General features: G+C 46.1%; 1 protein-coding gene across 1 annotated transcript in view; it reads left to right on the top strand.

Annotated features, from left to right (window-relative positions):
- The first annotated feature begins 2,303 nt into the window (after nt 1–2,303).
- The window catches only part of LOC147683395 (unconventional myosin-VIIb-like), a 1,214,266-nt gene continuing 1,200,684 nt past the window's right edge, over nt 2,304–15,885 (top strand). The window contains exon 1 of the mRNA XM_086943813.1: nt 2,304–2,585. The gene's annotated coding sequence lies outside the window, so the exon portion shown is untranslated. The remainder of the gene's footprint in view (nt 2,586–15,885) is intronic.

Raw genomic sequence — 15,885 nt, 5'->3', positions numbered from 1 at the left:
ACTGAACAGCCTAGGTCCTCGAGACTGAGTGCCAAGGCTAGATCAAGAGGGGGACTAGGAGTTGCACTCACTGATCTACCTCACACTCTGCACCTAAGGGAAGGAGCTCAGAGACTGCAGGGCCTATGTGAGACAGGTAAAGGGCAAGTTGGCAGGAGCCCCTAGAGCACAAAACCAACACATTTGAACTGGGTAATCATGCACTATGGATTGTGCAGTTGAATTCTCTATTTTCTTTGAAATAAAGTACTTTCTACGAAAAGAATCACTGAACGGGACATTGATCTTATTGTGCTGCTAGGGGGGTGGTATAGATTATTGAGCCGGAGTAGCCCCCATGCCAACCTCCCTGAGAAGCCTGTCATTGCTCACCCTTGCACCTACTGAGAGTCAAGTATGGTGAGGGCTTTACTTGGCTCAGTTTGCAGAGTCACAGTAGGACTGTTCCTTGCCCGGCAGTAGGAAAAGGCCTCAACCCCACGGGTTGTAGCGTAGTAACTACAGTTTCCCCCTTGACCTCCTGAACAGGTTTGACATGGGGTAGGAATGGCCATCATATCACACATTACATCATTACAATGCTTGTTTTCCCACACGGGCAAGCTACCAGCCACTGGAAAACAACTCAAGATTTACCTTTTACCGCAACACCGAAACGACAGGCTTTAAACAAATAACATGAGTTACCTGCTATCCCAACATTAAATCTGAAGACCTTCAGAAAACAACTAAAAACAGATATGTTCCTCCAGCTCCTCACCTCGCAAATTCAGGACCTAAATTTAGATTTATTTGTACAGCTAACTATTCGCCCTTCAGAAAACAACTCTAGACTCTCCTGTCCCTGTAACACCCAACCTACCAACCTTTAGAAATGACTCCCCTGGTCTCTAGCCTAATGTCCTTGAAAAAGAACTCTCTACTGAATATTCCTCACAGTCTATCGGCCTCTGGAAAATAACTCATGACTTACCTATTGCCCACCAGCCAGCCTACCAGCTTTAAAAAAACGCATCAAAACTCATGTATTCACCCGACAGACTGACTTCTAAGCAGAGCCTGGTAGTCTACATTCACAGATTGCTAGTTAAACTAGTATAGTATATAAGTATATGATTATCAGAGTAGGTTTTCACTGAGTACCTCACCTGTGTATCTGCAGAATTGTAAATAAGGAATGATTTAGACAATAGAATCCCGCTGTGCAGCACTTCTGCTGCAAGGTCAGTCCCCTGGAGCCACTGTCCCTGCTTTTGTATGGACACTGCTCAGACATTGCCCAGAGTGACAACAGTGGCAGTCTGCCTTCTATGTTTCCTGTAGGCAATCTTCCGGTACGAGTACCAGGAACAAGGACGACTGGAATTATGCAATTTTGTGGCTGCAGCATTTTCCACATCATTATTGGTGTGCAGCCTTCAACACATAATCCATCATCCGCTGCATAATCTGTAGAATTTGAACACAAAAATTGCATCTAGCTCAAACTGTTCAAACGTTACTACAAACGCAGCGCCATGTGTTGCCGCACAGTGGAAGGGCCTTCACAAAGGCTTACTGGTCATCATTCTGTTACTTTTTGCTGTAATTGTTTGTTAAACTGGTACACATAAGGGAAAACATTTGCCCAGATAATGTTATTATACGTAAAAAAATGAAAAAATAATGAAGTAATAATATGGCAAAATGTGTTATGTTTCGCCACATAATTTGTCTTTTGTGCTGCATCGTTTGGTCAACCTTGCTGCTTAATGTGTTCGTCCCCTTCTGCATTTTTCCAGTTTCCTTGACCAAGAGTGTTTAAATTAATGAATGGTGTGATTTTTATTTCCTTGGGTCTACTAATATAAAATCTGATAGACTAGGCTGTATCTCTGCCCACAAAAGCTACCAATAAACCTTACGATCCAGAGGAGTATCCGACAGTTTAATTTAGTATTTGATCAAATGCTGAAGCCAAGTACGGTCGACTTGCTGTTTTTTCATTGACTAAAGGTCCAACCCGACTAAATATGTTCGATCAAAGCCAAACATAATTATTAATGAAGTTTTCAGACATTTTTGATCCTACATTTTTAAATTCCTTTTAATTTTCATTGCAGGATTTAGTAATTAAACTCAGAAAATTCCAAACTGGATGCAAGGCACCGTTCAGTTTCAGTTTGTAAATCGAATTTGTGGCCTTTGACAAACATCTGCTTACACTGTAGTGTTTTTTGTATAAACACACTGCCCCTGCCCCTTCCTGCACTTGCTGCTGTCTGTCGGTACATCTTTATGGCCTATTCGGTGAAAGATCTGTAGGGGGCAGAAGAGATAAAGGGGCGCGTGGCGAGGTGCGCTCCGATGCAGGTGAACGGCCGGCCTCGGGGCCTGCGTCACGCCGCTCCTGGGCCTGGCTGAGGAGGCGTCACGTGGGCCTCGAGGCGCAGGTGGGCAGTGATGCGAAGAGGATGGGGCAAAGTCCTGTCATAAAAGTCGGCTCGGTACTTCCTCTGAAAGGCGAGTGCTGGATACAACGTTGCGGAAAAACTACTCTTTGGAGCTCTTCAACGCCGAAGAAGGGGACGCAGCCTTTCACTCAGGTAACGCCGGGCACATGGCTTCAAGACTCCGGGCCTCTTTTCTGGAGGGAGCCCGTGTGCGCTTCAATGGGCGGGTGAAGGCTCCTTTCCGTTATACAGGGGACAGCGTTATGCAAGGAACAGGAAGCCAGCCCTCGCCGGCGCCCATACACCGTGGCTGTTTCCCAAGCGCGAGGGACAAACTAATAAGCGACGACATCACCACTCCAGCTTGGCTCTCTGAACGCATCAGGCTCCTTACCCTCCCGGGAGGGTACCCTCTCCCGTCGAGCACACGTACCCTCTGGAGCGCATATAGGCTGTCGGGACAGTCGCTATACACCTACTATCTTTTCTGTCAGGCAACTCCCCCTCTCCCCTTTCATTCCCGGCTAGGCCACAGACTGCCTCTGACCGCACAGAACACAAAGTGGCTACTTCCTGGCTTCCCCGGCACCCTATGAGCAACACACACTTTATTTTACTTGTATTTTGCTTTTTAATCACATTTATGTGGATAATAGTTGTTTTGTCTTGTGTGGATATTTGCTGAGCATTTGATCTCATGTAGAATAAATAACTAACTACGGGCAGCCCTCATTTTTTCTCACTATCCTCCTTCGTGCGACACTCCTATTGCCCTCCTGTCTCTGCTTCACCATCCCCTCTCTTCACCCCACCCCTCTCTCACTCTACCTCAGGGCACGAGTCGGGGTACCACGCGGGTGGACGGCATCCCCCCACTTATTTCCGAGGGTTTTTCAGGGTGGACGCCATCCACCCTGCTAAATCAAAACCGCGTCCACCATTAAAAAACGGGAGCGCGGCACGCACAAAGTAAATAAAGCATTTCCGGGTGGGCGAGTGGCTGGCTGAATCCGGAAGTTACCAAGCACGCCGGTGGTCACCACGCCCCTGCACCTACCATTTGTCCGTAATTTTAACCGGGCACAGCTTGACCCCACCTCCCTTCTTGACTCCGATGCTGTATGAAAGCTCAGACCCCCAGCAGCACTGTAGAGGCACAGCGGGATGGCAACCCTCACACCTCCAGCCCTTGATGAGCTGTTAAGAGGTGCTTGAAGGTGCATGAGGGAGGGGCTGCAAATTCAGGAGCAGGAGGCATCCATTCACATGCAAACAACCCTGAATGCGTCTTGTATCTGTTATTTAGAGGGGGGCTCAAACATTCAATTTCTACCCAGGGCCCCAAACATCCTAGACTCGGCCAGATTACACCCCTGATTACACCGAGGCAGCACCTGCTTCTCTTCACCGAGCTTAATTACTGTCACTAAGTTGCAAGCAAGCCTCGGTTCTTCAAACATGCATAATGTAATACAATAAAGAAATGGCACAATCGCACCCACACTGATTAACAAAGTATGGAGGACAATCAGTTCTCTTAGAGTATCTCCTGTAAGTACTGTACATGACAGTGGGGGATGGTATTTTGGACAGAGAGCCTGTCTTCTCGTTGTCTTGTGCAGGAGGGGGCGAGAAGCCCAAGATGATACTAGAATACTGCATGCCCACCCCTGTGCCCACCCTGGTGGATCACGTTCCCTCTCCTGTGATGACTCCTGCTCCTGTCCCCCCATGTTGTGGCTCCAGTCCACCCCCGCCTGTGATGGCTCTTGTACCCCCCTGTGGTGGATCCTGTCTCCTCCCTGGGTGGCTTCCGTCCCAGTCCTGGAACGGCCCCTGCAGCGAGGGTGAAGTTCTTGATGGGCCTCTTCTCAAAAGGGCTCAGCTCAAAATTAATATGGAAAGGTGGGCGTGTAAGTAAGTGAATGTGATGTGTGAATGGCTGGATGATTTAGTGAAAGGGTGAATGGATGAATGGATGAATGAAAGATTGAATAAATGGATAATGAGAGAGGATAGATGGATTGATGAGTGAGGGGAAGGATGGAGAGAAAATGTTAATAGCTGGATGTATGGGTGGAAGGGTAGCTGGATGATTGATGAGGGGAAAGATGGATGAGGGGAAGGATGAGGGATGGAGGGGAAGGATGGATGGATGAGGGGAAGGATAAATGGATGAGGGGAAGGATGGATGGATGGATGGAGGGGAAGGATGGATGGATGAGGGGCAGGATAAATGGATGGGATGGATGGGTGAGGGGAAGGATGATGGATGAGGAGAAGGATGGATGGATGGAGGGGAAGGATGGATGGATGGAGGGCAGGATAAATGGATGGGATGGATGGGTAAGGGGAAGAATGGATGGATGAAGGGCAGGATAAATGGATGGGATGGATGGGTGAGGGGAAGGATGGATGAAAGGAAGGATGGATGAAAGGAAGGATGGATGAGGGGAAGGAAGGATGGATGGATGACGGGAAAGGATGGATGATGACGGGAAAGGATGGATGATGAGGGGAAGGATGGATGGATGATGAGGGGAAGGATGGATGGATGATGAGGGGAAGGATGGATGGATGGATGATGAGGGGGTGGGTGAAAGGATGGATGATGAGGGGATGGATGGATGATGAGGGGATGGATGGATGATGAGGGAATGGATGGATGATGAGGGGGTGGGTGAAAGGATGGATGGATGGATGGATAGATGTTGAGGGGAAGGATGGATGGATGATGAGGGGGAAAGGATGGATGGGTGATGAGGGAAAAGGATGGATGGATGATGAGGGGAAGGATGGATGGATGATGAGGGAAAAGGATGGATGGATGATGAAGGAAAAGGATGGACGGATGATGAGGGGAAGGATGGATGATGAGGGGATGGATGGATGGATGATGAGGGGATGGATGGATGGATGGATGGATGATGGGTGGGTGACAGGATGGATGGAGAGTGGGTGAAGGGATGGATGGGTGGGTGAAAGGATGGATGGATGGAGAGTGGGTGAAGGGATGGATGGATAAGTGGGTGGGTGAAAGGATGGATGGATGATGAGTGGGTGGGTGAAAGGCTGGATGGATGATGGGTGGGTGAAAGGATGGATGGATGATGAGTGGGTGGGTGATAGGATGGATGGATGAGTGGGTGGGTGGATGGTGGATGGGTGAAATGATGGATCAGTGGATTGGATGGTGGGTGGGTGAAAGGATGGGTGGGTGGGTGGATGGTGGGTGGATGATGGGGGTAGGTGGATGAGTGAAATGATGGATGGATTGATGGATTGATAAGTGCAAGGGTGAATGAATGGACATATGAGTGAAAGGGTGGGTGTAAGGATGGATGACTGAGTGAAAGGGAGGGTAGATGGGCAAAAGGATGAATAGATGTGTGAAGGAGTGAAATGATAGATGGATGAGTGATAGGGGCAATGGATGGATTCATGAGTGGATGAGTAGATGGATGGATGGGTGGGTGGATGGAAGGAAGGCTAAGTGAAAGGGTCGATGGAGAGAGAAAGGGAGGATGGATGGATGACTAAAAGAGTGGATGGGTGGAAGGATTAGTAAGTGAAAGGATGGCTGGATTGGTGAAAGGGTAAATGGCTGAATGGATGAGTGAATGGATGGATGGGATGAAGAGTGGATGGATAAGTGTACAGATGGATAGGGTGAAAGGGTGGATGGATGAATAATGGAGGATGAGTGAAAGGATGGATGAGGGGATGGATGAAGGGATGGATGAGTGAAATGATAGATGGAAGGATACATGATGGATAGGTTTGCAAATGGTTGAATACTTTTGGAAATGGCTGGGCTTACTTATATACTATTGCGCGACCTCTGATGTGTCTGTAAAACGTACCTATTGTCCTGAAGTTTTGTCCTGAATTTTGACCTCCTGTCCTGAATTCGTGTCCTGAATTTTGACCCTTTGTCCTGAATTTTTACACTCACCGTCCTGAATTTGCACCAATGCCAGTTGGTCACCCTAATTCTTTGTGCGGTAGAACCGAGGCTCTTTAACACAGCAGCATGAGAGTGACAAGAGAGAAACCTGGCAGAGTGCTGCCAAAGAGCTCTCCCACTCAGAATATTTCATTATTCAAGTGATCGTGAACAATTAAGGGTAAACTGAGATATGAAAAACTAAACACATTTCGATGCGGCTGCACGAGACTTGGAGTTAATTAAGTATTAGTACTAGCAAGTGTGCTGTAAGTTAAATTAAAACATTTTACATGCACTGTGCGCCTCGTGCGTGTAGAATCAGAGTCCCACTAGACCCGGCCCTGCCAATTAAGTGCTGGCGCTAATCACTGGCACAAATTAAGCCCTGCATTAAATTGACACCAGGCTACAAAATGTAAGTAGTATGATGGTGTACCCTTGTGTGTTCTTCCGTGTGTCGCTGTTTCCACATGGAATGTTTAATGATGACAGCAACGCCCCCTTCTAGTTTGTGTTGTCGGTCTGAATTGTATAATTTTGTGGAATGGGGAGGTGTAGGATGGCGCTGGATTGTTCATTTAAACATGACTCCATGATGACGTCTGACTTGGCATTACGTATGTCAGTATATTTTTATTTAGGCTCAATCCTGTCAGTGTTTGGATAATTGCACTACTGAATAGGGGGGCACAAAGTTTTGCAAAGGTTCTGCCCGCTTTCTTCAAGGGGTCCCCACAAAATGACATCATGAGCTAGGCCCACCCCGATTTTATAGTAAGTAGTCTCTGTAAAGGGGGAAACAACCATTACAATGCATGAGTCATAATCGGCCCTTTTTTTAGGAACTATCACAAAAATAAACAGTATTAATACAAAGTAAAGCAATGCTTATATTTTGTTGCACTGAAGTAAATGAAGGCAAATAAGTCAAACTAAAATATACCAAAACTAAATACATTTCCTAAAATAAATAGAAAGAAATAAATCTGCTAAAATAAATACAATGGCCAGTTAATATATCTAAAATTAAGGCATTGACCCAAGTTAATGCCCCGGCAGCTCCATTGTCTTCAGCCAAGATTCCCAATGTTAGACTAATGTTCTGATTTGTTACCTTTGCTGCAAATTGTAAAGCGTTCTGATATCCTTCGGGATCAAGTTCGCGCTATATAAAACTTTATAAATAAAATAAATAAATCTAGCCACAGCTAGAGAGAGGCAGCTGGGACAAAACTATTTAATACAGAGTCGCTAGTTTACAATAGGTGGGGAGATAACATATAACACTCATCGATAGAATAACGTGAATATGGAGCCCTACTGTGTGTAATAGTCATTGTCGAGTGTGGGAAGCAGCCTCTCTGGGAACATTTGGGGGCCTGGAATCGCATGAATTGTCACAGTTATAGGGGTTTGATGGTTAGTAGTTGTATTTGTGCTGTCATTGGCAGTGCTGGGAGTGGCAATGGTTGGTGTAGGCTCCAGTGACCTTATGATGAGGGCCCTGGCACTTATATTTTTACAAATTAAGCACTGATTGTAGGTTTATTCTGGTATCGGAAATAATGTCAAAAAGTTATTGAAGGTCACTTCTGATGTTACAAGTAGCTTGATATGATGAAAATTATGTCAATGAATTATTACTATAGAGATGTATTTCACGATTATGCTGCTTATTATTTTAAAACAAAGGGACACTTGTAGTGGGGTGTGCTCATTCTGTGGAGCCAAGTCAAAAAGGCATTTTGGCGTAAATAAAGTAGTACTTTTTTTAGTACGATTATTATGTACTGGTACATGCCTTTGTTAATCGAATCGGAAAACCCCAAACCCCTATTAAAAAAAGTGCGAAGAGGGTATAGTCCTTTCTGTTTGAACTAGCTGTATATGAATATTCACAATTTAATCCCATTTTAGATGTTTTTTGGGCAAATAGTATCAAGGGCAGTAGAAAGGTAGCTAAGGGTGTGCTATCTTTGGTAACCCCAATTGTTGTTCCTGTGGTGTAGTTTATAAGTCTTCTAAACGTATTAAAAGGACAATTTGTTTTCTTTTAAGACATATCTCTTACCCCCATGAAACATGGCAGCTGAAAAGAGATCCAACAGAAATCTAAATTTCCCCCATTCAAAGGGGCAACAAAACTTGAATGACTCAAAGTCACATTTTAAAGTTAGTAGGTGATAAACTCTGTTGACTATTTAAAAAAGTGTACTTTTCACAGAGTTAAATAAATGTGCTGAGAGTGTTTTTAGAGATACTCTCTTAGTGTTAATGCTCAATTTTGGATAAGCGATGGCTGTCATTTCCATTCTCGCTGCACACTGTCCCATATATAGGGACCAAACTAAGGTGGATCTCCAGACACCTCTGGTCACTTGTGACACTAAACCTTTATGTAAGTAAATATAAAATAGTTACTCTAAAATCAATATTATGCGTTCTGGCGGTCCCAATAGAAATCATCTTTGGCATTTGGGAGATGAAATTTTGTACAGTGTCAATGTATGGATGTGCCCGGGGACATTCGGTATTGTGATCTAGAGATAGTCTTTGTTAATGTGGGGGAATGGATAGCTGCTATGACAATACATGACTTGAATTTGCATGTGGATTGTGTTCTGTGGTGCATTTGAAAGCTACATATTACTTTATATCTTCTTTAGTCTATGAATCCCATTTTTTTTCCAAGATGAAAATTTGATCTTGACAAAGTGAAGCACTGATTTGAAGTTAGAATGTCTTGCCCCTTAGTGAATTTCCATAGTGAGCATAGTTTAAGGTCATGTAAATTGGTGACAGTTGAAAGTCTGTTGAACATCTGTTATGAATCTATTGCATGTGGTTCCAAGGATCCCTGCTACACATTTTAGATACACCTTTACACAGAAAAAATAACTTGTACAACACTAGATACAAAACACTTCATCGTCATCCTCAAACTTAAATACTTGTACAACACTGGATACAAAACACTTCATCATCATTCTCAAAACTTTATTCAGTTTTACAGATACAACCATAAAAGTTATACAAACATCAATAAAAACTTCACCAAAATACAAGTTCACAATACAGTAAATCCAGGGTAATCTAATTTACATGGTAAAAATTCTTGAGACCCTATGCCAAGATTAGTCACAGCTTGATCTAAGGCTAACAGCAATCCGTAAAAAATTTAGCGTATGCAAAACGGTGTCATTGGATAGGAGTTGTAAAAAGATAAGAGCTGATCTGACCCTCCTAAAACAAGCCTTTTTAAGATTGGGAATAATGAATAACTTTCTGGGAGCAGCATAAAAACTACAAAACTTTAAAAAGTGTATCATGTCTTGTGGAGACTGACTGTCGCAGCCACAGGGCATGAGGCACTGCCCTCTATGTGCACCACATGGTTGTGCCAGGAGATAATGAAATAGATCAAGCCGAAATCTAGTCAATAAAAAGCGACCATGAATGCTTTTAAGCCCTAAAAGATATGGTACAGTTTTAAACACAATGTACCTACGCACGCTGGGCTTACACAGCTCTGTTTCCTCTCTGTCACAGCAGCTCCTTCTATTAAAACTCTCTTTAGCCTAGGCAAAGTTCCTCTTGCAAACAAGCTCAGGTTTATCAAATAGTTCTGCCCTACCTAGCCTAGAAAGGCCTTCTCTTATTTACTGAAGACATCAGATGCACGTGACATGGTCAAGAGAGAGACAATCCTTTAAAATGGCTTTACTAAATGCGTTTTCTTGCTTAACCCAGATATTTAACCACAATGCTAGTGGGCGAAAAGCCAGTTCGTCTGTGAGAAAGGATTTAGAAAAGGGGGTGGTGATGAACAGAGTGTCTGAGTTAAACAGACCACTCTTACCCAGTCCAAAGATCAGGGCTTGATCCATCACCGTTATTTATCTCACTACCCCATCCCAGCTCAGAACCTGGCTATATGCAAATCAGTCTGTCCCTGGCCCAGTGCATCATGGGAACAGGGCAGACTAAACTACCAAGCCAATTCTTCACCAGAAAGGAGACAAGCTACCGGGGACCGGTTTCTGGCATTTCAGCCTTCTTCGGCCCGGCTTGCTTGAATCCTGATGGAGCAGTGAGAAAGGGACTCATGTCTGAGTATACCCTGCCACACCTATAGTGGCCAAAAACGATTTAGAAAAGGGGGTGGTGATGAACAGAGTGTCTGAGTTAAACAGACCACTCTTACCCAGTCCAAAGATCAGGGCTTGATCCATCACCGTTATTTATCTCACTGCCCCATCCCAGCTCAGAACCTGGCTATATGCAAATCAGTCTGTCCCTGGCCCAGTGCATCATGGGAACAGGGCAGACTAAACTACCAAGCCAATTCTTCACCAGAAAGGAGACAAGCTACCGGGGACCGGTTTCTGGCATTTCAGCCTTCTTCGGCCTGGCTTGCTTGAATCCTGATGGAGCAGTGAGAAAGGGACTCATGTCTGAGTATACCCTGCCACACCTATAGTGGCCAAAACGATTTAGAAAAGGGGGTGGTGATGAACAGAGTGTCTGAGTTAAACAGACCACTCTTACCCAGTCCAAAGATCAGGGCTTGATCCATCACCGTTATTTATCTCACTGCCCCATCCCAGCTCAGAACCTGGCTATATGCAAATCAGTCTGTCCCTGGCCCAGTGCATCATGGGAACAGGGCAGACTAAACTACCAAGCCAATTCTTCACCAGAAAGGAGACAAGCTACCGGGGACCGGTTTCTGGCATTTCAGCCTTCTTCGGCCCGGCTTGCTTGAATCCTGATGGAGCAGTGAGAAAGGGACTCATGTCTGAGTATACCCTGCCACACCTATAGTGGCCAAAAACGATTTAGAAAAGGGGGTGGTGATGAACAGAGTGTCTGAGTTAAACAGACCACTCTTACCCAGTCCAAAGATCAGGGCTTGATCCATCACCGTTATTTATCTCACTGCCCCATCCCAGCTCAGAACCTGGCTATATGCAAATCAGTCTGTCCCTGGCCCAGTGCATCATGGGAACAGGGCAGACTAAACTACCAAGCCAATTCTTCACCAGAAAGGAGACAAGCTACCGGGGACCGGTTTCTGGCATTTCAGCCTTCTTCGGCCCGGCTTGCTTGAATCCTGATGGAGCAGTGAGAAAGAGACTCATGTCTGAGTATACCCTGCCACACCTATAGTGGCCAAAAACGATTTAGAGAAGGGGGTGGTGATGAACAGAGTGTCTGAGTTAAACAGACCACTCTTACCCAGTCCAAAGATCAGGGCTTGATCCATCACCGTTATTTATCTCACTGCCCCATCCCAGCTCAGAACCTGGCTATATGCAAATCAGTCTGTCCCTGGCCCAGTGCATCATGGGAACAGGGCAGACTAAACTACCAAGCCAATTCTTCACCAGAAAGGAGACAAGCTACCGGGGACCGGTTTCTGGCATTTCAGCCTTCTTCGGCCCGGCTTGCTTGAATCCTGATGGAGCAGTGAGAAAGGGACTCATGTCTGAGTATACCCTGCCACACCTATAGTGGCCAAAAACGATTTAGAAAAGGGGGTGGTGATGAACAGAGTGTCTGAGTTAAACAGACCACTCTTACCCAGTCCAAAGATCAGGGCTTGATCCATCACCGTTATTTATCTCACTGCCCCATCCCAGCTCAGAACCTGGCTATATGCAAATCAGTCTGTCCCTGGCCCAGTGCATCATGGGAACAGGGCAGACTAAACTACCAAGCCAATTCTTCACCAGAAAGGAGACAAGCTACCGGGGACCGGTTTCTGGCATTTCAGCCTTCTTCGGCCCGGCTTGCTTGAATCCTGATGGAGCAGTGAGAAAGGGACTCATGTCTGAGTATACCCTGCCACACCTATAGTGGCCAAAAACGATTTAGAAAAGGGGGTGGTGATGAACAGAGTGTCTGAGTTAAACAGACCACTCTGACCCAGTCCAAAGATCAGGGCTTGATCCATCACCGTTATTTATCTCACTGCCCCATCCCAGCTCAGAACCTGGCTATATGCAAATCAGTCTGTCCCTGGCCCAGTGCATCATGGGAACAGGGCAGACTAAACTACCAAGCCAATTCTTCACCAGAAAGGAGACAAGCTACCGGGGACCGGTTTCTGGCATTTCAGCCTTCTTCGGCCCGGCTTGCTTGAATCCTGATGGAGCAGTGAGAAAGGGACTCATGTCCCAGTGTAAGAATTGGCTTTTGTAGTTTGGTTTGCCCTGTTCCCATCATGTACTGGGACAGGAACAGACTAATTTGCATACAGCCAGGTTCTGAAACTGGGATGGTGCAGTGAGCTAAAAAACGGTGTTGGATCTAGCCCTGATCTCCTGACTGGGTGAGAGTATTCTGTTTAATTCAGAGACTCTGTCCCTCACCACCCCTTGTTGTAAATACGTCTGTGAGAAAGTGCAACCCCAACTCTTCATGCACAACGTAGGATGGGGTACTTTGCGGTACTGAAAGGGCCTGCCTCAGAAAGGTATTTTCAGCAATTTGCAGGCCCTCCAACCCAATGTGTCCCTATATCTCACTCCCATAACTGTCCTTTGAAATGCATTTCACTTTATGAATCTTTAAAAGGGCCCCCATTGGTCCCCCCACTCTGAAATCAAAGTTAAAAAACGATGCAGTTGCTTTAGCTAGGTCCCCTTTCTTATGAGTGAGTAAGGAGCCCCAGTTCAGGGTGTCGTCGAACACTACTCCCAGATAGGAGAAGACGTTTGTCTTAGGTATTGACAGGGTTCCTAACTTGAAAGTGGCCTGCTTAGCTTTGCAGGATCCCACCTGCATGACAAAGGATTTGGTGTGAATAACTATCAGATCCAAATTCTCCATAAATTGCACAAAGGAGTTCAACAGGAGTTGTAAACCCCTGGCTGTCCTCGCCATGAGAACAGCATTGTCTGCGCATAGGTGGACCGTCAGACAACACTTACCCACCTGCGGGCAGTCAGCTTTTGTGTCCAAGAGGGAATTAATGTATAGGTTAAAAAGAAAGGGGGCTAGTATGTACCCCTGGCGCACCCCTCTCTTGATGTCAAACTTGCGGGTCACTTTGAGGTCTTTTGAATAATGGACAACCGCTTTTGAGTCTCTGTGAAAGTCCCATAGAAATAAAACAATATCCCTGTCAACTGCCACAGCTTCAATCTGTTTCCACAGTCGAACGCTGAGGACAGGTCCATAAAGGCTAGGTGGATAGAGCTAGAATGGGACACGGTGTACTTATTCAGTACCATATACAAATTTAAACATTGTTCCACCCTGGAACGACATGGGCGGAAACCATATTGTAGCTCGGCTAAAATGTTGTATTCATCTGCCCAGGATACAAGTGTATTCAATACCATATGCCCCACAACCTTCATCATAGAATCCAAAAGAGAAATGGGCCTACAATAAAGAGTTCTATCCTGATCACACTTTTTGCAGACCGGAACTATGGTCGAAAGGACTCTAGAGTCAGGGCGGCCGACCTGGAGTGATGCGTTGATGACAGCTGTAAGTACAGGTTCCCAGATTTCCACATGTGCAATGTAAAGATCTGGAGGGATCCCGTCTGGGCCAGGGTCTTATTTTTAGACATTCCCATGATGCCAGCTCTTACTTCTTGTGTTGTAAAAACTAGCCCCACCTTGCCTTCCTCCCTTTCCTGCCCTTCAGTCGACAAGGTGTCAGACTGTGAAGATACCCTGAAAATGGTTTATCCAATCGTCCTCTGTGATATGGGCATCCAGTAAGTTGCTGCTGTCTCCAGCTAAAAAGGGACTGTTGATAAGGCCCCCGAACTTTGAGCTCTTGCTCAATGTGCTGGCCTCTATCGGACCCACCCAGGCCTCCTCCTTCAAGGCGGACTTGCGGTTTGCTAGATCAGCCTTGTAGGCTCTCCAGAGCCTTTGACAGCCACCTGGGCTCGAGGGGTGCCGCTTGCAGTGGCCATTTTGACATTTGTTTTTTTTTTACAAATTGCCTCTTCCCGCCCTCCCTGACTTACATTAACAGGATCTTCAGTAACTACTTTTTGCCCCCACTCCGCGGGTGCCGCTCGCAATGGTTTTTACGGACATTGGACCCTGGGCCGTTTGTGTGCTGACGGGACTGCGAGGACCACCAGCCCGTGATTCTCCGCAGCTGTGTGCCTCTTCCCGCCCCCCCCCCCTTAGCACGTATTTCTTTGCGCGCGCATCCCGCTTAGCGGAACACGCGTGGGCGCGTGCCGGGCGAAGCACGGGCCCGTTAAAGCCCGTTCGAGCCAGGTTGAGGCAGGGCTGGGCCCCCCTCTTAGCACTTTGGTATTGTATAAGTGCATTTGATTGTAGGCTCTATCATTATTGAAGTTGTGCTATTTAAATAATCTCTAGGTAGCATGCCGCTGAGAACTGGTAATGGGAGGAAGGGTGTGGTAACAGGAAGTGTTGCAGGGCCTCTTGATCAATTTATTAGAAGAGCCTCCTCAGTCCTTGCACATGATAGAGCTGACGGAGCGTCAACTCTCAATGGACCCAGTATTTACAAAAACAATCCTCTCTGGGGGCCATTGCGAGAGCATGTACGCCGGTTAAACAAGGTCAAAGTGACACAATAACCGGCCCACAAGAGGAAAACATAGTTACTCAGACCGCTCGGGACCCCCAAAACCCTCAGAGATGGGAGGCAAATTCACCATTGCGTGAGGGGGCAACATCTGAGGAACCTCGCTCATTAGTTGATTGTTTGCAGGGAGCTACTACAAAAAGAAAGCGAGGAGTTACCCAAGTGGGTACCGATGAGAAAGGGAAGAAGGCGAAAAAATGTCAGCAAAGCCCACAGAAGGAAATTGTTACTGAGGATAGCGTAAATGCTGATAATTCGCATGATACACAGGAAAAAGGAACTGCCCCAGAGATGGTAGTGGCCTCTGCACAAACAGAGGATTTATTCTAGAGGAAATTGGAGGCTGTTCTTCTAGCTCACTTAGAACCCCTGGGGACCGACTTAAAGCAATTGAATATAGCCTTGGGAAGTCTGAGGAGGTGATAAAGGACACCTTGGGAAGTTTAAACGATAAGCTAATGAGGGGTGACTTTCTGAAAAATACTGGATGGGAGAATGTAAGAGAGGGTGAAATAGACCTAACCATTACTGAAACACCTAGGTTAACCATCGCAGAAAAATCTCCGCTTAAGGGAAAAGAAGGGGGGTTAGCGGAAGGTTGGCATACGCTGTTTGTATTGTTTGTTTGGTTGGCATACGCTGTTTGTACTTCTCCTGAGGCAGAAGCCGGGAGGTTCTTGTTGTAATTTTACTGTGTATAGCCAGATTTAAGTGTGCTATCACTGGAGCTTCCTCGCGGATTTTATCCCGGCAATTCCCCTTAATTCACTTTAAACCCCCTCCTGCACTCTGCTTTATTTCTAGCAGCTTTAAATACTTACTTATTCACTCGTTCTCCCCGCACTCCGAGTGGCACTCAGCCGAGTCAGGTGCTGAGCCCCTCGGTCCCGGGCTTCCTACAGCGGCCATTTT

This window comes from Lissotriton vulgaris, chromosome 11 (assembly GCF_964263255.1).
Source record: "Lissotriton vulgaris chromosome 11, aLisVul1.2, whole genome shotgun sequence".
NCBI lineage: Eukaryota > Metazoa > Chordata > Amphibia > Caudata > Salamandridae > Lissotriton > Lissotriton vulgaris.
This window is presented reverse-complemented; position numbering and strand designations above follow the sequence as displayed.